The 22,119-nt window shown below is 48.6% G+C and overlaps 1 protein-coding gene across 2 annotated transcripts in view; it reads right to left on the bottom strand.

Annotated features, from left to right (window-relative positions):
* The window catches only part of SH2D4B (SH2 domain containing 4B), a 92,707-nt gene that overhangs the window by 7,252 nt on the left and 63,336 nt on the right, over positions 1-22,119 (bottom strand). The window lies entirely within an intron of this gene.

Raw genomic sequence — 22,119 nt, 5'->3', positions numbered from 1 at the left:
CTGAGGGCAGGGCAGTGGGAAGAGGGCAGGAGCCAGAAAACCTAGATTACCTACTGACCCCTGCCTTCATCCGGGCTACGGGATGTTCAGCCAACCCCTCAACTTCTGCGGTGTCCTTCGACGTTTAAGTGATCATCTTAATCCATCTACTTCGAGGGCACCTCACAACTTTCAAGTCAGATAAAGTTTGTGAAATCCTTTCATAAATCGAGAACATGTCCCTGGGGACATGTTGGCTGCTGTTGTCCTCTGTTATTTCGGGGGAGAGGAGGAGCACACTGTCTTGTTCACACACCCACCTGTTCACCCGCTGCATACATTCAGTGGGATCATTTACGGCAGTGACATAGCCAAGGGGTAGAAGGTAGCTGGGCTGTTCATCCCTGTGACCCAGGGACTTGTGATTTGTCCCATGCTGCACCCTGGTACTGCTTTCAATATTGCACTTTCCTGTAGTGTTCCCCTCCCCCCCCCCACACACACACCACCATCACTCTCCTACTTATAGGTCATCTGGCCAGACTTTCCTTGTGCCCAAAGCAGAGGACATAGAGGCAATCACACTGTCACCTGTTCCCCTTTTAAAGACAGCCAACACAAATGGGGGCCACCTCTTTCCTCCTTGCCCAGGACTTATCAAGAGGCAATCAAGTGAGCCACCCTCTCCCCAACCAGGCTATATTAGTAGGAAATTAGGAAGAGAGAGAGGAAGGGAAGGAAGTAGGGAGCCCTTCTGCCACAGGACACCTGAAGAATCGCACACAAACCCCTCGTAGGCAGGAGGGTGCACTCTGGGGCTGTCCCCTACCCCCAGGGAAAGCATTAGTGCCTTCGGCCAGGGAAGAAGTGACAGCCAAAAGAGGGCCAAAATGGCCCACCTGGAATCTGTCACAAGACTCAGCACAGTCCCTCACCCACCTCCCTGCCCCAATATCAGAGGACCTAGACCCTAAAGGTAGCTGGGGTGGGGAAGAAAGTGAGACAGTGTAGAGCCAGCTCAGGAGGAAGAGGGACCAGCAAGTGTCACCCCCAACCCCATTCCCCACACCTCAAGCTAAAGTCCAGCCCAGACTGGAAATTGGGAGAGGAGAGAAGTGTTACATGGGGTAGGAGACTGAACAATCAAACTTGAATAGGACTCGACTTTTTACCGCCCGAAAGTGACCAGTAAGACCAAAAGGACAATGTCATGTCTCTCTGCCATCTAAAACCTTTGAATAGCCCCCCTGAAATCCAGCAGAGTCCAGGCTCAGCAATGACAGGCACTGGGCTCTGGGACCCCATCTCACCCACCTCTCTAGGCTCATTCACTCACTCCCTCATGAGCCATTACTGGCTGCTGACCTCAAACCCCCCTTGTGCAGAAGCCTCAGCCCCAGCCCAGCCCCCTTTGTCCCAGCTGACCCCAAATCCTCAATGAAGGATGTCTCTTCTCTCCTGGGAAGCACAGGCTGCTGATCACTTACACTCCGCCTTTGTGCAAGTTAGAAAAAGATGTCCTTCTGAGTGGTAGAATTTGAAAAGGGTACCCGTCTGGACCCAAATGGCCAAGCTCTCGTTTCTGCATTTCAGTCCCTCCTGCCCACAACTAGCCCTCTTGGCAAGTTCGCTTTACTCAGTGCGCAATCTGCTCAACCCTGTCAGGAAATCATTTCTACACCAGGAGGCTGCACGGGATACCCACCTTCGAGCTTTCATAACGCCCTGCCCAGAGGCTACAGTACACTAGGAAACAGGCGGTGAACGGCTCAAGGATAGAGCCTGTGGCAACTGTGGGACCCTCAGGACGGACGGACTCCGCTGCAAACGGTGTCTGGACTGACAGCCTCCAGCTGCTGCTCAGGAAGCACCGCTGAAGCATATTCTCCCCAGGCTGCTTCTGGCACAGAGGGTACAAGACCGAGTGCCCTTGGGGCATCTGGGTGGCTCAGTCAGTTAAGCGTCCTAGTTTCAGCCCAGGTCATGATCCCACAGTTCGTGAGTTCGAGCCCTGCACTGGGCTCTCTGCTGTCAGCGCAGAGCCCGCTTCAGGTCCTCTGTCCCTCTCTCTCTCTGCCCCTCCCCTGCTCTCTCTCTCTCTCTCTCTCTCTCTCTCTCTCTCTCAAAAGTAAAATAAACATCAAAAAAAAAAAAAAAAAAGACTGGGCGCCCTTGCCTCAGAGCACAGAGGTTTCTATGACTGAGCACAAGGGTACTGGAGCCACCGTGCCCACCCAGTGCAGGACTTCTGAGTGAGTCCTTGCTCTGGGGTTTCCCATCAGCCTGAGCAAGACTTGCCCTGAGCTGCGCTCCAGTAGCAGGCTCCTCCCCCAACCGCCCCTCCTTCCCTCGCTCCCTCCTGCCCTCCCTGCACCACTGTCTGAAGACTCCCCACCTTCTCCTGCTCCCTCTCCCCTTTATCCTTCATGGGCATTTCTTCCAGTAAATCCCTTGCACTTCTGGTTCCCAGAAGCCCCACACTGACACAGAAGCTGATGTCTGTGCCCCAAGGACCTGGAATGCTGGGGGGCTTGTCCGAAGCAGTAATCCAGAGCATGGACTAAAACCACAGCTCAGGGACTTGTTCAACAGGTGGCCTTGGGCAGGTTACTTAAGCTTCTGAAACCCAGGGCGGCGTCCTCATCTATTAAGCAGTCACACTAATACTATCTACGTCATAAGGTTGCTCGAGCCTACATTAAATTAATGTGTGAACGTGCTTACCACAGTGCCTGAGAACACAATGGCCATCTAATTTTTTTTTTTTTTATAAAAAAACAATGCATGCAAGCAGGGGAGGGGCAGAGGGAGAGGCAGAGAAAATCCCAAGCAGGCTCCATGCTCCTTGTAGAGCACAACGCGGGGCTCGATCTCACACCGAACGGGCTGAGCCGAAATGAAGAGTCAGACACTCAACCACTTAACCGCCTGAGCCACCAGGCACCTCCACAATGGCCGTCTAATACACGTAACTAGTTTGTCCTGGCCACACCAAGGGTGCTGCTCGTGTGCCAAGACTGAATGTCACCTTGTTCTGGTAGCAGCCTTGGTCATCGTGCTGCCAGGCTGTGCTGCCCAAGCACCCAATCCCCCCAGACTGAGGCTGCTGAGGAGGACTTTTCTGGTGGGGACTGTACTGCCATCACCACCTCCCCCCCTCCCCCCGCAGACTCCTCCGGGTGTCTGGAATAGTAAACATGTGTGAGATCTGCCCCGCTCTTGGATACTTAACCTAGAAATCAAAATTGTAACTGGGCCCAAGACCAAAAGGAGTACAGCTTCATCGTTTAGGACAGCACCGGCCATTTCACAGCAAACCTGACCCCCAAGAGAATTAGTGGCTGGGAGCCCCGAGGGACACTTACAAGGAGAAGCTGTCACATTTTCCTGCCCCGTTCACCCTGCCCTCCCCATCTCCCTCTCTCTCTCCCTGGATGGCCTCTAAGCCAAGTGTACTGAGCCTAAGTACTAACCATACCCCAACCCATCCCACCTCTGCCCCTTCTAAACACTCCACAACCTCTTGTCTGAGGAAGAAGGGAGAGCTTCAAGTCACCCCTTCTGACTGGGGAGCGAGCACACTGCTCCCCAGGGATCATGGGAACTTTCTGCCTCAGCAATGACCAGGGCTGGCTGAGGGACATGGCCGAGGCCCCACAGCACCTGTTCTGGAATGGTCACTGGAGACTGCAACTGTAGATCCCTTCTGAGCCAATTCTCACCCACCAACGATGGGAAATGTAGCATTTCCTATAATTTCTCTCCTTCCTCCCTTTAATAAGTATGTATTAAGCACTCTCTAGGAGCCAAGCCCCATGCTCAGCACCTGGGAGTCAGCACTGAATGAGAAACAGTTCCTGCCTCCCAGAAGTTTTGACTCTGGACAGAAGTAGAGATTGGCAGAATTTTTCTATTTTATTTTATTTTTTATTTTTTATTTTTTTTAAAGAAAAGGCTCACCGTAACCAGTGGTGATCAAGGCCACGGGTGCTATGGGAGCATCCAGGGGAAGCACCCCACCCAGCTCTGGTGCCAGGGGCAGAAGTGACACTTAGACTAAGACCAGAAGGGTTAAAACAGAGGGGTGAGGCAAGTATCTATTTTGCAAAAGGGATTAGCACATGAGTCTTCATGGCAGGAGGGGAGGCCAAAGTGGCAGGAGGGGAGGCCAACGTAGGAGATGGGTGGTGACAACATACACAGAGGTCGGCAGGGGCCAAGCTCCCATGCGCTCCCCAGACCATTAGAAGGATTCTGGACCTAATTCTGAGGGCAATGAGAAATGACTGGTGTTCCCTAAGTAGAAGAAGAATATGAGAATGTTCAAGGATAAAAAAATGGCCTCAGGAGGTATGAATTATAGGCACACAAGCCAGCGATCTCAATGTAATGAGGGCTCCTTCATCTAAGCATTGCTTCATAGCTACATTTCCATAGCTACAGCACTGGAATCCAGCTCCCAGACCACTAGTCTGCCAGAAATGGCTTCTATATTGAAGCAGGGGGGCAAAAGGACACATTGGGGGTTACATGAAAAGCCTCATGTCACAGCCAGCATGGGACACCATCTGGGGCCTCAGTGGGCCTCATCTCCTTCAGTCTTCCTACCATCCCAATTATCATCACTTCATAACTGAGGACACTCAGGGTCAGCAAGAAAAGGGACTTCCCCAAGGTCACAGAGCTATTAAATGGTGGAGTCAGAATTTGAATTCAGGTCCTCAGACTCCAAGTCTAGTACTCTTTGCTCTACACCATGTTATCTCATGCAGAGGACAGTAAGGGCTGTGAAAGGCGCAAGAAGGAAGAGACTAATGTGGCCTGTAGAAAAGTCAGGGCAGGCCTCAAAGAGGCAACGAAGGGGGATGAGAAGCAGGCCTTGGGGGCTGCATAGATTCCGTGGCCATAAGCCGAGGTGGTGAGGTAAAAGGGGAGAAGGAGGGATAAAATGAGTGAAGAGTCACAGCGAAGACTAAGAAGAACGAGTCCACGGCACATTTATAAAAATGCAACCTAAGAGAAGCCTAATTTAAGCCTCAGGACAGGAAGAGACACAGCACATGGACGGAAAGATCTAGCACGTGTATGATCTGGATCCCAGAGAAGACCGGTGAGGAGAATGGAGAGGAGGCAATATTTAAGAGTGATTCATCACAGACACATCACAGGGAAACTGCACAAAGCCACTTAACGTCTCATTTTTGTCAACCAGAGAAAAAGGCTGATTGTCTACAAAGAATGAACAATTAGACTGCTGGTTAACTCCTCAGTTGCAACAGTAGAAGCCAGAGGACAATGGGATAATATTTTCAGTGCGCTGAGAAAAAAAATAACAGTGTTTAATGAAACTATCTTTCAAGGAGGACGAAATAAAGTCATCTTCAGAAAAAAAAAAAAAGTTGAGAAAATTGACAATTAGGGATATTCTAAAGGACGTACTTCAGGTAGAAGAAATTGGATCCTGGATAGACCATCTGAGAGGCTAGAAGGCATGATGAGCACAGATATCGCAGGTTAAGTTAAAAGTATATGTGGACTCACAAAATAATACTAATAATGGATAGTGGAGGGTTTAAAAAAGATAGAACTTGTAATGTTGACAACATCTGATCAGTTGAGAGTAGAAATGCTGGACTTCAAAAAATCTATGTGTTTAGGGGGTACCTGGCTGGCCCAGTCGGAAGAGCACGCGACTCCTGATCTTGGGGTCGTGAGTTCAAACTCCATGTTGAGTATACAGATTACCTAAATTAATAAAACTTCAAAAAATAATAAAAAACAAAAATAGGGGCAGCTGGGTGGCTCAGTCAGTTAAGCTTCCAACTCTTGATTTCGGCTCAGGTCATGATCGCACGGTTCGTGATCGAGCCCCGAGTTGGGCTCTGCGCTGACGGCACAGAGCCGGCTTGGGATTCTCTGTCTCTCCCTCTCTCTCTCTGCCCCTCCCCCACTCACGCCCTCTCTCGTGTGCCCACTCTCTCTCAAAATGGATAAATAAACATTAAAAATAAATAAAAATTCTGTGTGTTTAGGAAGAGGGTAACGATATACATCAACTTTAGGATACGTGAAATATGAATGTTAAATCCTCTAAACCAACCACTGAAAGACGAGCACTGAGAGCGGTATAACCTCCAAACAACGGAGATGGAAAAATGCAATGAGAGAAAAGTTTTTTTCAATGAAGCGTGAAACAAGCTAATAACTAAAAAATAACACCACTATAGTTCCGTTTATATTAAATGGAAAAGCTCACAAAGCTAAACACTACAGTGTTTGGAGATTAACATAGAAATAAGAAATGAAGCAAAGAGCTGATGGAGAAAATATTCAGGCGACAGATCACATCTGGTGGAAGGAGCAGGGGCTGCCCTGGGGACGAGCACACAGGTGCTTCCAGGATTGGTCGTGTCCCCACTGCTGAAGCTCCCTTCATGCCCTTCACATCTGTACATGCACACACCACGTATATTCAACATTGAATATTTTAAGTATTTAAATATCATTGCTCTGTACCTCCCCACACATTATGCTATGACATTCATTCAAAGTCGGTCAATGTCCTTTGAGGGATGGGGAGGTTATCACCTAGGAAAAAAAGGATCGCTAATGAGCTTTAAATGTCAGTGTTGGCTGTTTGAGTCTCTAGAGCATGGTTCTCAACCCTGGCCCACTCTGACTGAGTCTTGTGTCAGTCACTTTGGGAACAACAAGCATCAGTCATGTTTACAATCTTCTCAGGTAATTCCAACTGGCAGCCAGGTTTGAGACTCACCGAGCTACAGTGTAAACAGTCTTGCAAGCCAGGATTGGCAAAAAGGTAAAAAGTGATTTTTACATTCCAGAAACTTCCTCTGTATTTAAAGTAATACTTGGAGGTCTGAACACAATTTAACTGACCTACTCTAGAGAGGACATGGGATAGGTCCTATGAGAAGTCTCTGCCAGATGGGAAAGAGCTTTTCCTGGGCTGGGGTGGGACAGAGGGGATGAAGGACTAAAGGGAGGGGCCCCACTCATGTTCCTGAACCCCACAGATATTGAGAAAGTAGAATATCCCCCCGTACCCCAATTTTGCCCACACAATAGAGCCACAATTAGGGCAGAATGATGTATTTGGAGACAGAAGAGCCTGATGATGATGTCTGCCAGCCTCCCCAAGTTCCTGTGAATCGTGGAGGGGACCAAGGACCTCTACCGCATTCTGGTGTGGGATCTGGAACATGGGGCTAGAGCAACTCTCACATTTGGCTGCTGGCAATAGGGGCCGGATCAGCCTTCTGGAGAGCCACTGGTACCCCTAGTCAAATTAACTGCATGTATACCCTCTGGCCCAACAATTCCATTACTGAGATATATTCTAAAGAAATCGTCACACGGGTCCATAAGCATCTGGCGTAAGAGATGTAATTGGTTCTTAGACTGATCTGTGGTGCTGGTAAGTTGGGGGCAATCAGGGTGTCCGTGACTCAGAGTGGATGAGCAAAACCAGGTAGATTCACCCTGAGGAATACTGTGCAGCAATTAGAAATAATAGGCCAGAGACAGGAACAGCATGGCTCTCATAACAGATGCTCGGTGAGACAGAGTGAGGAACAAGAATGATTTACCTCAGCTTTCAGGTAAATGTACTTAAGCACAGGGTAGGACAAGGTAGAATCTGTGATGGCAGCAACATCATTTTCCAATCTGTCCAAATCCGCAAATAAGAAGAAGCAGGACAAGTAAAGACGAAACCAAAAGGCCATGGGCTATGGTTACAACAGAACTAGGTAGCAAGGTGGTCCCATGAACCCCACATACAAACAGTGGTGGGAACAAATAATCAACACAAGACCTTCACGATACCTGGTGTTTCCACAGGAAGAAGAAAGAAGCAAGAGTGACCAATGGACCCGAGAGCAGTCAACAGGAACTCACTGGAAAGCAGGAGGCTAACTTTAAGAACAGCAGTCAAAACTTGGGAAGGATTTGCCTTCTGCAATCCTGGGGAAGTGCAAGAGGCCCATGGTGACACCCTCCAGAGCCACCTTCGACCACTGGGAGTGGCATAAAAATTGAGCCGGGTAGGACAAAAGAAAAGAAAGAAGGAGAAGGTCCAGACCCACGTGGGGGGAAGGGAACAGAGCCGAGCTACTCCGGAGAGGCAAGCTGCCCTGTTTGTGAGCACTTCACAAAAATAATAGAACAGGAGGCTCTGGAAAGTCCAAAACAACTCTCCAGGCTCTTGTTTCACTTGAAATGTTCAGGAAAACTAATTTCACATAAAAACTAGCCACAGAAAAGCACCAAGGTCAACGCTACCATGAGAAAAAAAGAAAGAGCAGAGTAACCCCCCTCGGGTGATATATATATATACAATATATATACAAGAACGTTTGAACAGATACACAGTATTATCAGAGAGGCTGCTTATTGAGGAGGAATGGGAATGTGAGTGAAAAATAAAGGAGAGTAAGAAAATAAAACAATAAGAGACAGCCTTGTTCCTTTCCATAATGATCATAAACTGTGAGGACAAGAGAGGGAAGAGGGAGCCAGTGAAATGAACCTTTAGGACTTAGGGTTTTTTGAAAAAATAATCGTCATTAAGAGTGTAGCCCAGGGGCGCCTGGGTGGCTCAGTCCATTAAGCAACAGACTTCAGCTCAGGTCATGATCTCCGGGTTGGTGAGCTCCAGCCCAGAGTCAGGCTGTGCACTGACAGTGCAGAGTCTGCTTGGGATTGCCTCTCTCTCCCTCTCTCTCTGCCCCTCCCCCACTTGCACACGCATGCTCGCTCTCTCTCTCTCTCTCCCTTCCTCCCTCTCTCAAAATAAATCAACTTAAAAAAAAAAAAAAAAAGAGCAGAGCCCAGAAAAGAGGCAAGGTGAGCCCCGAACTTAGGCTTTGGGGTGGACGGTCTTCACTAACAGCTAATTGATGTCAGTTGTTAAAATTCAGAAGCCCCAGCAAGAGTCAAGGTACAGGCAAGTCAAGTTTAGGGGATAATCAGCGCGGGGAAGGGGACCCCTAAAAGCAGAGAACAAAGCCCAGAGATGAGCAACCAACCACGGCATTTCTTTGGCTTCCTCCCAAGCCACAAGCTGCCCTTACACTCAGACACTACTTGGGGGGAAGGAGTGATATTGGAGAGACCCCGTGAAAAGGGAGAAGCAGAACTTTGAGTTTAAAATTAAGGTTGAATAGTTGCTAGAAAGTAACCGAGGTAAACTGAAAGAGACTCTTAAACCAGAGGAACGGGAAATTTTAAGGGTTTTTTTTCAGGCATTAGCAGAATAGAGGTCCTGACGAGGTAAGATCATTTCTAAAAAGAAGTAGGGGCGCCTGGGTGGCTCAGTCTGTTGGGCGTCAGACAGCGGCTCAGGTCATGATCTCGCAGGTTGGTGAGTTTGAGCCCCGCATCCGGCTCTCTGCTGACAGCTCAGAGCCTGGAGCCCGCTTTGGATTCTGTGTCTCTCCCTCTCTCCGCCCCTCCCCTGCTTGCACTCTGCCTCTCTATCTCCCAAAAATAAATAAACATTAAAAAAAAATTTTTTTTTTTAAGTAAACAAGAAGTTACACTTGTAGGTCTTTCCAGCAACAATTAAAAAGCTTGGTGGAGAGGTAGACATAAATCTACAGGTAGACCAGGGTTTCTCAACCTGGCACTGTTGACATTTTGAGCCAGATAAGGGTCTGCAGAATGCATTGTAGGATGTGTAACAGCATCCCTGACCTCTACCCGCTAGATGCCAACAGCACCTTGCAGTTGTGACAACCAAATATGCCTTTAGACACTATCAGCTCTTCCCTGGGGCACAATCACCCCTGGTAAGTTGAGAACCACTCACATGGAGATAGACCCGACAGATCTCTCATTGACAATAACAACAAAAGTTAGAGCAAAATAGTCCAGGGCTCCTCTGGACTTTGGGCGTCAAAGGCAACTACAGCGCCCTCTGCTGGGCCTCTGCAGAAAAAGCCAGGGCCAAGGTCAGGGAACCTAAGCCTTCCAGGGCAGCTGCCCCCTGACGGTTGAGAAGCTAGAAACGCAGGACGGGAGGATGGCCAGGCAAGAAGTCAAGGCTTAAGGCAAGGCTTGCTATCCCTGTCCCAATACCCATTAATATCGCAGGTAGGCAGGCGTCTGCACCCAGCACCCCCGCGAGGTGCAGCCAGCAGCTCCCGACTCCCTTCTTACTGCACAGAGCACGAATCCCCATGCATCCCTGTGCCTTCTTCCCCACGCCACCTAATCATCTCCCTGCATCCCATGCAGATGCTCTCAAACCTGCCAACAACTTCAAGTTGCTATCAAAATATTTATCCCACCGGTGCTAACTGTGGCAGCCCCAGGAAAGGGAAGGCACAGCTTCAAAAGACGCTCAGCTATAAGGGACCCAAAAATCCACATGTTAGCAAATTCTAAGGCCAGCCCGGGATTCAGTTCCCAGCCCCTCCTCTACCTCCATGCCCATTCCCTGGAATCATTAGCTCTGAATTGCACCTGGGTAACCAAATGAGTTCCTTTTATTTCTCTGTTAGGGTTTCTCTCTGGAAAGAAAGAAATGCAGGAGGGCCAGACACGACGGGTTTACTTTTTATGGGTCTCAATTTATCTGACGTGCATATTTCTTACAGCTTTCACTATAGCTACGCCTCACCGGCCGGCAACTCCTCCATGACGGGTTAGCTATTTCTCACTCATTTTTGTGACTTTCCTTTCTTATTGCCATACTTTCCAGACGGTATCATTAAAGAGGCTGGAATTGTTAAGCTCTTCATTCTCAACAGTTTCTTAAAGCATCCTAAAGCCACAGAGATTGTGATAAAGGAGCTTGCATGCCTTCATTTTTTATACCTCCAAATGAAATTTAACCATAGCGAACTGCTGAGACAAGGGTTTCAGCAGATGAGCTTCTTGGTTCCAGATACAGCCATGCACAAGAGGCAGTATCCCACACCTATGACTGCCTGCTCCAAGCTGACATGCCAGGTTCAAATCACTAATGCCACTGTTGGTGACAGTTGCAACCACCCAGCAAAATGACCTCCCAACCTGGCTACCCAAGGATCCTGTGTAGCACTGACTTCAACTGGAAGCATAAATCTATTATTTGATTCATGCCGGTCTTGCTGACTGGACGGACAGTTTCACTAGGACAGAGGACAGGTTTTTTTTCCTCTCTATGATAGACATCCATCAGTCTTGCCCACTCAGGACCAGTTGCCCTTCTTCTGGCAAGGGATCCTGGACCTTCTTTTAGAAAGCCACACCCTCTCATTCATGTCTATGCAGTTGCAGTGGGATGGACTCTCTCCCATGCCAGGTATGGTCATGTGACTCAGGCCTAGCCAATCAGAGGTCTCATGCCTCTGACCATAGGGACTGGAGTCAGGAGTGAGCATGTGACCAAAGCAGACCCAACAAGGCAGGATATGGGGACTAGTATTCAGAATATTGAGAGAAAACCATGCCCTGTGTCTCCTGGATGTCAAACTCAGCAAAAGCGGGCATGCAACCACAGGCTGATGCATTGCTTGGGAATGAAAACAACATGTAGAGCAACAGAGCTGAGAGATGGAGAAAGGCCAGGCCAACCCAAGCTCCCTGGATCAAGCAAAGCCTGAAGCTAGACATACCTTTGGATTTTTCAGTCATATAAGCAAATAAATCCTCTCTTTGATTCTATCAGTTTGATTTTTTTTCTGTTACTTGCAAATGAATGTAAGTTCTGTGAGGGCAGGGAAGTTGTCAGTTTCATTCACCACCACATGCTCTGTACTTAGCATGGTGCCTAGCACACAACAGCAGTGTAATAGTAACAATCAGTAAATTAATTATGCAAATGCCTTATGCAGGGAGCCTGCCTCCTCGTGCCCCTGCCCAGGTAATTGGGTAATTCCAAACACTGACAATTCCCAGTTTCGCTCTATTTATTGCGTGAGGACTTTGCAGACTGTAGGAGACTTGGAGGGCACCCTTCAAGAATTCTGTGGGAGGGAGGCCTAGGAAACAGCAGACACTTGCCTCGGCCAAGAATAAGGTATGGCAGCTGAAACAGCTCACCCCACGACCCAGAGACGCTGGTGTCTCCTAACGGAAGAGCCATCTCTCCCTGCTCAAGGAGACATTCTGGACTGGGCAGGAACTAGCTCCCTGAGTACTGCATGCCCCACGGCAGTTACTTAACTGTGAAATGGCAACAAGGCTGTTTTGCATCACAGATCCGAGCATAGACCACTGGGATTTGAACCCCACTGCCCCCCCTTACAAACAGTGGGCCTCATGCACATGGCCTCCGTTCTCTGTGCCTTAGCTTCCTCGTCTGCGAAACGAGGCTAATGCTAGCGGAAGCACACATGCGATGTTATAAGGATTAAATAAATTAACGAATGTGAGCGAGAAGCCAGCACACTTTAAACACTGTGCACCTGCCTCACGGCCAGTATTACTAGTTCTTCCAGAGAGTTGTGGGAGGACTAAATGAAACACCAGCTGTTCCATGCTTACCTGCCATAGCCAGCACAAAGCAAAAACTTAATAAATGATCTGTTACAACATAAAAGCCAGCGTGACGCCACAGGGGAGGCTAACCAACCACACCCCTGTGGATAGCAACCAGTGCACGCACACCTGAGGACCAGTACAAGGTGAAGTGCCCCCTCTCCAGGGGCGCCTGGTGGCTCAGTCGGCTAAGCACTGACTCTTGGTTTCGGCTCAGGTCATGATCTCACGGTTCGTGAGTTCGAGCCCTGTGTCAGGCTCTGTGCTAACAGTGCAGAACCTGCTTGGGAATTCTCTCTCTCCCTGCCCCCCCCCTCAAAATAAATAAACTTAAAAAAAAAAAAAGTGCCTCCTTTCCGGGGGTGCCACCAATCCAAGCGGGACTTTGGTGCACTCCAGATGGACACAGCCCCATGCGGCATACAGGGCTCGGAAGCAGACACCCAGGTTTCTGCCTCTCTGGCCGCCTCAGCCACATACCCTCATGCAAGACGAAGTCTGAACATCTGCCCTGCAGCCCTGCCCCTGACCACCTCCTCACCCTGGAGAGAAGCCCCAAACACCCCAATGCCCTCTTGCAGAGCAGCAAGGGGGTGGGGAGAGAAAACCCCAAAGACCTCGTCTCCCCCAAAAGGCAGTTTAACTAAAAAAGACTACTCCACTGAGTAGGACAAAGTTAACCAAAAATGGACTAGAGTTTATTTTTTCCCTACTACCCAGAAAGGAAAAGGAGGTGATGAGAAGTTCAGGATATGGGAGAAAATGTAGAAAAGCAAGGGAACTGCATTTTCTCTGGACACTGACACCTACATCCCGACTGCACAAATGTTGGCAATGCCCCACTGTCTGCAGGGGCGGCACATTTGTGTCGATTACAGGAGAAACCATACGTTGATTGCGTATGCAAGCCATGCTATTCTCCTCCAGGAAGCATTTCTAGGCTGTGGCAGGGGTAGGGGCCACCCTCCTGCCCTGTGCACCCCTGGAGGCTGGTGAGACGGAGTGTGAATCACAACACCCAAAAGCAGCATCCTGGTTTGAAATGAAACCTGTAAGCAAATGCTCGGGCATGTAAATCCATAAAGAACTTAATTACTAGACAGAAGGTAATTTGAGTCCGATCAACTTTTAATAATTAAGCATAAATATTAATGAATCTTCATTTCCAGAAAGTCTTCTCAACTACTATTGTAGTTGAGACTAGACCTGATTCTCCAGCAAATGCCAAAGCCACCGTATTTGTTTCTCAGGTAAGCAGAGACAGAATAACTAACAGTGGGCAGGTTAGGGGGGAAATGTCATGTGATCAGACCTAATCCCCATCAGACTGGACAATCCACAGGCTCGCTGTTTTGACCGAAGGGCTGTCTGGCCTCTGTTTACACACCCCAGCACTGGGTGCTCGCGACTCCCAGAGACAGCTTATTCCGTCTCCGGACAGCTAAGTGCTGCAAAGTTCACCAGACTGAATCAAAGTCAGCACCTTGTGCCTTTCACCGTGTACTTCACATCCTGACCTTGAGGCCTTCAACAGGTTAGGGGACGTTAGTGGTTTCAAGACAGCAGCTGTGCCCCTCGCTCTAAATTTTCCTTCTCAACCCCACGCCTGCCCTCAGGAAAATGCACAGCTGATGCTCTGGGCTGAGTAGTGGCCGTGGGTGCCAGGGCTGGGATGAACTTGGGGCTGGAAACAGGTGAGAAACTAGATAGACTACAGAGCCTGGAGCAAAGAAAGTCCCAAAAGAGCTTGCTGGAGTTGAAGAAGGGTCTAACCTATGATAGGCACTTCCCAGAGTTAGGAAGGTAGGAGGGATCTTTTGGGAACACCAGAAATACGACGGGACCGTCAGAAGAATATTAAATCAATTACATCAACAGAAATCATGACTTATTGTTACTCTGTGCTTTTTTTAAATCCAGAAAGAAAACAAAAATTCAGTCCTCTCAAATCCAACTAGATCCCCTAGCCCTGTCCCTGCCCACACATTTTAGTCACCCCCACCTGTGGATCAAAAAGTAAAGATAGGGGGGGGGCGCCTGGGTGGCTCAGTCGGTTAAGCGGCCGACTTTGGCTCAGGTCATGATCTCGCGGTCCGTGAGTTCGAGCCCCGCGTCGGGCTCCGTGCTGACAGCTCAGAGCCTGGAGCCTGTTTCGGGTTCTGTGTCTCCCTCTCTCTGACCCTCCCCCGTTCATGCTCTGTGTCTCTCTGTCTCAAAAAATGAATAAACGTTAAAAAAAAAAAAATTTAAATGGCAGCAAAAGAGCCAAAATAAACGTGTGAGGTAGACAAGACACAAAAGGCTGAAATCAAAAACACAGAACGACAGACGGCCGAAAGGAAAGAGTTAAGACCTTGAAAATGCCATTTACAATCTACGCTTTCCCAAAGCAAAAATTAGCATTGCTCTTCTTTGTAATTATTTTTTTCCTTTTTTGAGCCTTTACAGCCAGCGCCCAACCTTTTTTTTGAAAGAAGGAAAAAGATCCCTTTATTTCTTAGTTGGAACAGCTTAAGCAAGAACTTAAGAGGAAAGTAGGTCAACCGACCTACTTTTTTCCTCTTTGGAAATGTTTGCATTTGGGATCCGAGTTGGTGGAAAATTTCCATTCCACATTCTGCTGGGCAGAGGAGAACTAGCAATCTAACTTTGACATGATGGATCTGTGACAAGCCAACCATCCTTCCAAATGACCCCGTGTGTTACCCTCACAGCTTTCAAAAAACATTGCAAGAGGGGGATCATGTTCATAACGTAAGAAAATCCAGACTTTCGCTTTTTGGGGGTGGGAAGGCTAAACAGGTATCGTCTTCCTTTTAAGCACAGTCATTTGATGTCATCTTTTTCTTTACTTCCATGACAGCAGAAGCATCGCCTCAGGGTGTGAGGCCACCATTTACATATTCAAATCATGATATGCATCTCCAAAGGCTACCGTGTTTATTTATTCCAGGTAACAAATGGAAGCATTTCTTGTATGCCAGGAATGTTCTAAACACTTTATAAATATTATAACTTAATCTTCATAACACAACTACAAAGTGGATATTACTACTTTCTGCACCTGCCGGTGTCTTCGGCTATTCCAGGCTTAGCATGGATTTCGTGTCTGGGTCCACAGCTGCCCAAGTCCCTCATTCTGGCTGCAGGTTCCAAACCTCACCACGGTTCCCTGTCCTCCCACGGATCTTGGACAGCAAGGACGGGGCCTGAGCTGGTTCACTCTCTCCATCTCGGCCCCAGAAAAGCTAGCTTCTGAGAGTGATCCCAAAGGCCAAACAGGGCATTGCCAGATTTCCCTCCAGCTGGGCCAGGAGACCAGTGGCATCTCCACTCCACAAGGTCACAGAATGAGCAGAGGTGAGATTTAAAAATAGAACCCGGGCAGCATCTAAAAGAGGTTCAAATGAATATACAGTAAGGGATAGTAAATCCAGAGGCAACACTTCTAGGCCCCGATCTCCCTCCCTGGGTAAGAGTATATTTAAGGGACTGCCAAAATGCAGTAGGAAAGGCCAGGATCCAGAAGCCCTACAGCTCCTGTGATTCCTGCTGGGTGACAGAGGTTGGTTTCTCAAGCTCTCTGGGCCTCAGTATGGTCACCTGTAAAGAGTGAACCATGACTGGGTCAAGAGCAGTTGAGAGCCCCTGTGAGACGGTGCACATCCACCCTCCCCCCCCACCCCCATATGTCTAAACAGCCACATGCAACCATCATGCTGGAGGGATCGCCGATGATCAGCGCTGGTCAGCCAACCAAGTCCTTCCATGCAGCTCAGAGAAGAAGGGACCTCCCAGCGCATGCAGTTGGAGGAACTGAGTCTACGCTCCATTCCCACTCGGCCTCTGCCTTCCAGGCACAATCCTTCCCACCTCACAGAGGGCTGCCTCCCTGCAGGACGCCTGGTGGGTCCGCCTTTCAGCTGCAGGACTCCTGAAAACCATCCAGAAGGGGTCACCACTGCCTGTGCCTCAGCTCCTGGACCAGTAACGCCACCAGCAATAGAGAAATGAGGAAGGTGAAGAAGCCAACAGTCTTGGGAAGAACACCCTTCATCCTCAGCCCGCAGACTCCCAAGCGCCCACTAGTGGCCAGCCCCGTGCCCTGGCCATAGTTTCCAATGCTCCCAACCACCAGAGAAAGCTCTGGAGCCTCAGCAGGAGCAGAGCCCATGGTCCTCGAGTGATGCCAGCGAAACATGCGCTCAGAATCACATTGTATCCCAGACACAAAGGACAGAAAGCGTAAAGGTCCCCATTCTCCCATTCGGTGAATCCACTAGCCATCCAGACTGCCCGGTGGTAAGCTGTAGCCACCAAAAAGTTCTTTCTTGTACCGAAGTGAAACGTATCTCTTCCAAACGCTTAGCCCCCAGCTCCGGTCGCATCCCCTTTAATAATCTCCTCCTCTCAAGACAGAACTTGAGATCAAGAAGTGGCAGCTCTGTTCCCCCATCCATCCCACACCACAGGTTCTCTTTTCCAAGACCGACATTCCCCCAGGTAATCGCTACATATGACAATGACTTCTATTTCCTTCCCTTCCTTCAAATACATTTGGAAGCGTTGTAATCAAGAGCAAGGTAGGGGCGCCTGGATGGCTCCGTTGGCTAAGCGTCTGACTTCAGCTCAGGTCATGATCTCACAGCTCATGAGTTCAAGCCACGAGTTGGGCTCTGCGCTGACAGCTCCGAGCCTGGAGCCTGCTTGGGATTCTGTGTCTTCCTCTCTCTCTGCCCCTCCTCCACTGCTAGCTCTCTCTCTCTCTCTCTCTCTCTCTCTCTCAAAAAATAAACATCTCAAAAAATAAACATTAAAAAAAAAAAAAGATCAAGGTGAACAAGGAGTCTAAAGGTTTGGGCCCATCCTAGAACCCTGCAGCCCTGGGAGTCACAGTGTGGAAAAGTAGGAAGCAGTGCCCATTCCACTGGGTAGCTCAAGCTTTGCGTGGAAAGCCACCCCCAACTGCTGGGCACCCTGCAGACTGCACCGTCTGTCCACGTGGATGGGGAATACCTCCTCCCCGGTGAAGGTCAGAAAAGCCATGACAGTAACACCCCACCCGCATGCAGGTGAGGCTGTGTTCAAGGTCCGCCCCCAGGCCCTGAGAAGGGTCTTGTGGGAGTAGTTTACCAAACCGACTACATCAGCCACTGCCGATTCCCCACCAAGTCCTAAGGTCAACCTGCAAGACGGCCAGCGGGCGGCCGCCAAGACAGTACATCGTGGCTCACGTTGTGACTGTTTTCCTACAAGTAAAGCACAGAAAGAGAAATGGGGTCTGACTGAGCCAATGTTCAGACAGAGGATGTTCTTAATAATTTTAGATACATGTTGAAGTCCAAAAATAGATTTTTCTCCTCCAAGCCAAGCTCATATGCAGTAGCTTTTCTCAGGAGTATTTTTGTATAACTACAAGGCTCTCTTACAACCCTGGAAGATAACAATGAACGAAGGAGAACCAAGGAATAACTTTACCACTTTCTCTTTTTAACAGAGGAGACTATTGAGAACCCCTTGGTCCCAACAGGAAGCCAGTTCTCCTCCCCTCCCCTTCTTGTTCTGAGTCCTCTCCCAACCTCCCAGCTCCATATACACTCTGTTTCCCAGAGGGGGTGGGGTCTCTGGTGGCCCACCTCAGACTCGGAGAGACATCAGCACTCACACTGATAGGGCTCGTTATGGCAGACAAAGCACATTTGTTGGCTTCTCTTCCTAAGTCCCGTGAAATCAATGTGAAAATCCCAATTTCATAGATGGACATTTAAAGGACACACCCAGGGGCTGTTGGGTGGCTCAGTCAGTTAAGCGTCCGACTTCAGCTCAGGTCGTGATCTCACGGTTGGTGAGTTCCAGCCCCGCGTCGGGCTCTGTGCTGACAGCTCAGAGCCTGGATCCTGCTTCAGATTCTGTGTCTCCCTCTCTCTCTGCCCCTCTTCCTTTCGTGCTCTGTCTCTCTTTCTCAAAAAGAAACATTTAAAAAATAATAAATAAATAAATAAATAAATAAATAAATAAAGGACATGCCCAAGGTCACAGAGCTGCTAGGTTCTAGAGTGGGCCCCATAGCTTCAGACTCCTTGTCCACATTGCTCTTTGGAGTGTATACCCCACAACACACCCGGATGTGTTTGAGGGAAGGGAAGGAACTAGAAATCACAGTGGTCATTTTTAACCTGCATCTAAAATCCAGCTAAATTAACTAGGACTGTTTTACCCAGAAAAGAAAAGACTTATATTGGGATTGTAACAGATGACATTATTGACTCAAATTCTCCTCCCCTCCTTGTCTTCCTCACAGGAAAGAAGTAGAATATATTTTTCCAGCCCTGAACCCTGGGACATAACGTGGCCAATGGTGTGAGATGAGGGCAATAGCGTCCTGCTTCAAAGACTGGATTCACAAGCCAAGAATGCCACTTGGTCTCTGGTCCCTGAGAAGAGCGTGCGTGTGCCAGCCTGCCGGTCCCCAGGAGGAGCATGGGAGATACAGGGAGCGGAGCCGTCCCCACTAAGATGTCTGCCAAGACCAGTTGAAGGCAGAGCCCCCAGCCAACCTGGGGCAAAGCCTCCCTAACAATTAAATGGGTGCAGGCTGTCTGGGCACATTATGGTCAGCAGCTCCATCTCTGGAAGGTTTGGTATGGGGGAGGCTCTCAGAGATGCTGTCAGGAAATGCCTACGTTGGGGCAGAAGTTGGACCATACCAGTGGTTCCAGGCTTTGGGATTTTAGGTGTGAGCAAAGGTACTCTCAAGAGTTTGGAAACCAGCATGGGGCTGCTACATTTTTTACTCTTCTGAGCAAAGGCACTATATAAAAATAACTACTGTTTACTGTCACCACCAATTCATAAAAGATGATGGAACATTTGAACACTGAAACTGAGGAAAGGCTATCATCTTAGAATATGACTCTGTCCTCTCCAAGCAAAGACGGTCGGCCACCCTCCATACATGAGCCTTTTTCTTTCATTCTGTCACAGATCAATAAAAACTCTGTCACTAAATAGCTCCAGTCTGTGTATTAGCAACTTTCTCACATACTTTATGATAGAACTGTCAAAAGAACATGAAATCAGTTACATAAATTACGAGACCTAAATCATGGCTCTGTTTGTCCTGTGACAATATAAAAATTACGTTTTTTCCATCAGGAGAGAAAATAAAGCTAGAGATCAATTGGAGTCCCTGTATCATGCCTTCTCTGCTGGCTGCCACAAGCATGCAGGGCCCCTGCAAAGCCCCATCTCCACAGAACTCCTGAGCTGCACTACACAGGTGCCTGAGACGCTACCGTTGTGTTTCCATGATCCCAATGGATAAATGAAAAGGAAAACAATGATTCAAGCTCTCTTAGGGCTACAGGGACACAAAACTGGGAGTGACAGGCAGGGCATCCCCCAGGACCGGCTTTGAGGACGTGTATCTCAGTCACCTGTGAACATTGACTCCCTTCTTTCTGGGCCATAAAGAGCCTCTCCATCCTTCTGTTGGATAAGTGGAGGCCTGGAGAAGGAAGGCGTCTACAAGCAGATGGCTCTAGCTTAACCTCACTCATCAGACCCTGAGGGGACCCACACACCCACCAGGGCCCAGTGCACAGAAGCAATGGTTGTTCATGGGGACCAGAAAGACTGGGATCTAAACTGACACTTCATTTCCACCTTCTTCTATTCTTTCTATGGACACTTACTATGGCAGGCATCCAGGGAAAATGAATAAGGTCCTTAGTTTCACAGGCTTTTGTTAAGGGAGGAGAATACACAAAAGCAAAAAACAAGATAAATATCAATTGAGTGAGCACTCTTTTTTTTTTTAATGTTTATTTATTTTTCTGAAAGAGAGACAGAGAGGGGGAAAGGGAGACCGAGAATCTGTGCCAAAAAAGCAGAGCCCGACATGGGGCTCAAACTCACAAATAGTGAGATCATGACCTAACCTGAAATCAAGAGTCAGATGCTTAACTGACTAAGCCACCCAGGAGTCCCGAGTGAGCACTCTTAAAGAGATAAGTGTAGTAAAGTGAGAGAAATTGACAAAGGCTGCTCTAGGTAAGGATTCAGGAAAGGGCCTTTTGGGAAAAGGGGATATTTGAGATGAGAAATAAGAATGCATCATCCATGCAAAAAAAGCTAGGAAACGAGCAATACCAAATAGATTAAAAGCAAGTGCAAAGGGCCTGGGGTAGAAAATGGCTTGTCTGAAGAAGAAAAATGCCAGAGCTGTGGAAGCAAGGTGGACAAGGGGAGAATTGTGGTATAAGGCTGAAGCAGGAAGCAAGACCCATCATCTGGGGACCTGCAGGCCCCAGCATGAAGTTTGAAGTTCATTGCAAGTATAAAGGGAAGTAAGCAATGGGTATTAAGCAGGGGAGTGACAGGATCTGACTTATATTTAAAATATTCTCAGGACGCTGTGTGAATGATAAATTGTAGAGGGGTCAGAGTGAAACAGGCAGACCACTGAAGATACTCTTGCATGAACTGGATGGTGCCTCTGTGACCTTTATGACCTGGGACAGTCCCTGAAAAATGCTACAGTTCACCCCATCTATAATGTTGTGACTGCCTATACTTAGGAGTTCACAAGCTCTTTAGGCTCTTGAAGATGGGGATGAAGGCGTACGTGGCCTCGCTCGCCCCTGCATGATGTCTGCATGATTTCACTCCAGCTGCCTTTCCTGGAGCTGGAGCCATGCCCACAGCTTGCCTGTGAGGGCCTCCCTAGTAGCCCTTGAGATCCCACGGTCTCTAGTGCCCATCGTGACACTGGGGTCATCTCTACATCCGGATGGAATTGAGAACACATGGAAGCTGGCCAGGAAGCAGTTGGCAATTCACACCGCAAGAGGGCACACAGGCCAAGGGGAGGTTGGCCAAGCTCCCAGGAAGCAGGCAGAAGTGCAACAAAGGCAGGTAAGGGTCTGATGGATGCTAACTGTGGCAGGTGAGATCAATTCTGACCAGAGGAGCCCTCGGGCAAACCTCGGCTCAGTGCTGACAAGGGAGGGAAGACTCGGGGAGCAAGGCCAGGAGACAACTCATCCAGAGAAACCTGACAGTCTGGCCAGGCTGCTGGAGAATATGAGACCACATGGAGCAGAGAGGAGATGTCTCGGTCAAGTCTATCCCGGATAAGCCAGCACCCAGGAGACCAGCCTGCTGTCTGGGGACACACAAGCAAGCTGAGCTCAGATCATCTGAGCCTGGCCCATTCCAGAAGAACTGCCTAGTTGATTCAGAAACTTATGAATAAATTGGGGTGCCTGGGTGGCTCATTCAGTTAAGCATCCGACTTCAGCTCAGGTCATGATCTCATGGCTTACGGGTTCCAGCCCAGCATCGGGCTCTGTGCTGACAGTTCAGAGGCTGGAGCCTGCTTCAGATTCTGTCTCCCGATCTCTCTCTATCCCTTCACCACTCGTGCGCTCTCTCTCTCAAAAATAAACAAACATTAAAAAAAAAAAAGTATGAATAAATAATAAATGCTTATTTGTTTTCAACTACTGAGTTTTGGGGTGATTTGTTATGTAGCAACAGCTAACGGATACAGAAGAGTCTGATGGCCAGTAGCCACTCTTATTTCACTGTAGCAAGTCTCTGCTGAAATCACAATCCTGTTTCCCTGTTTGAGGCCTCTACAGGTTCAGA

Source organism: Panthera uncia, chromosome D2 (assembly GCF_023721935.1).
Source record: "Panthera uncia isolate 11264 chromosome D2, Puncia_PCG_1.0, whole genome shotgun sequence".
NCBI classification, from domain to species: Eukaryota; Metazoa; Chordata; class Mammalia; order Carnivora; family Felidae; genus Panthera; species Panthera uncia.
Note: the sequence above shows the minus strand (reverse complement) of the source record. Positions and strands in the feature narration are given on the sequence as shown.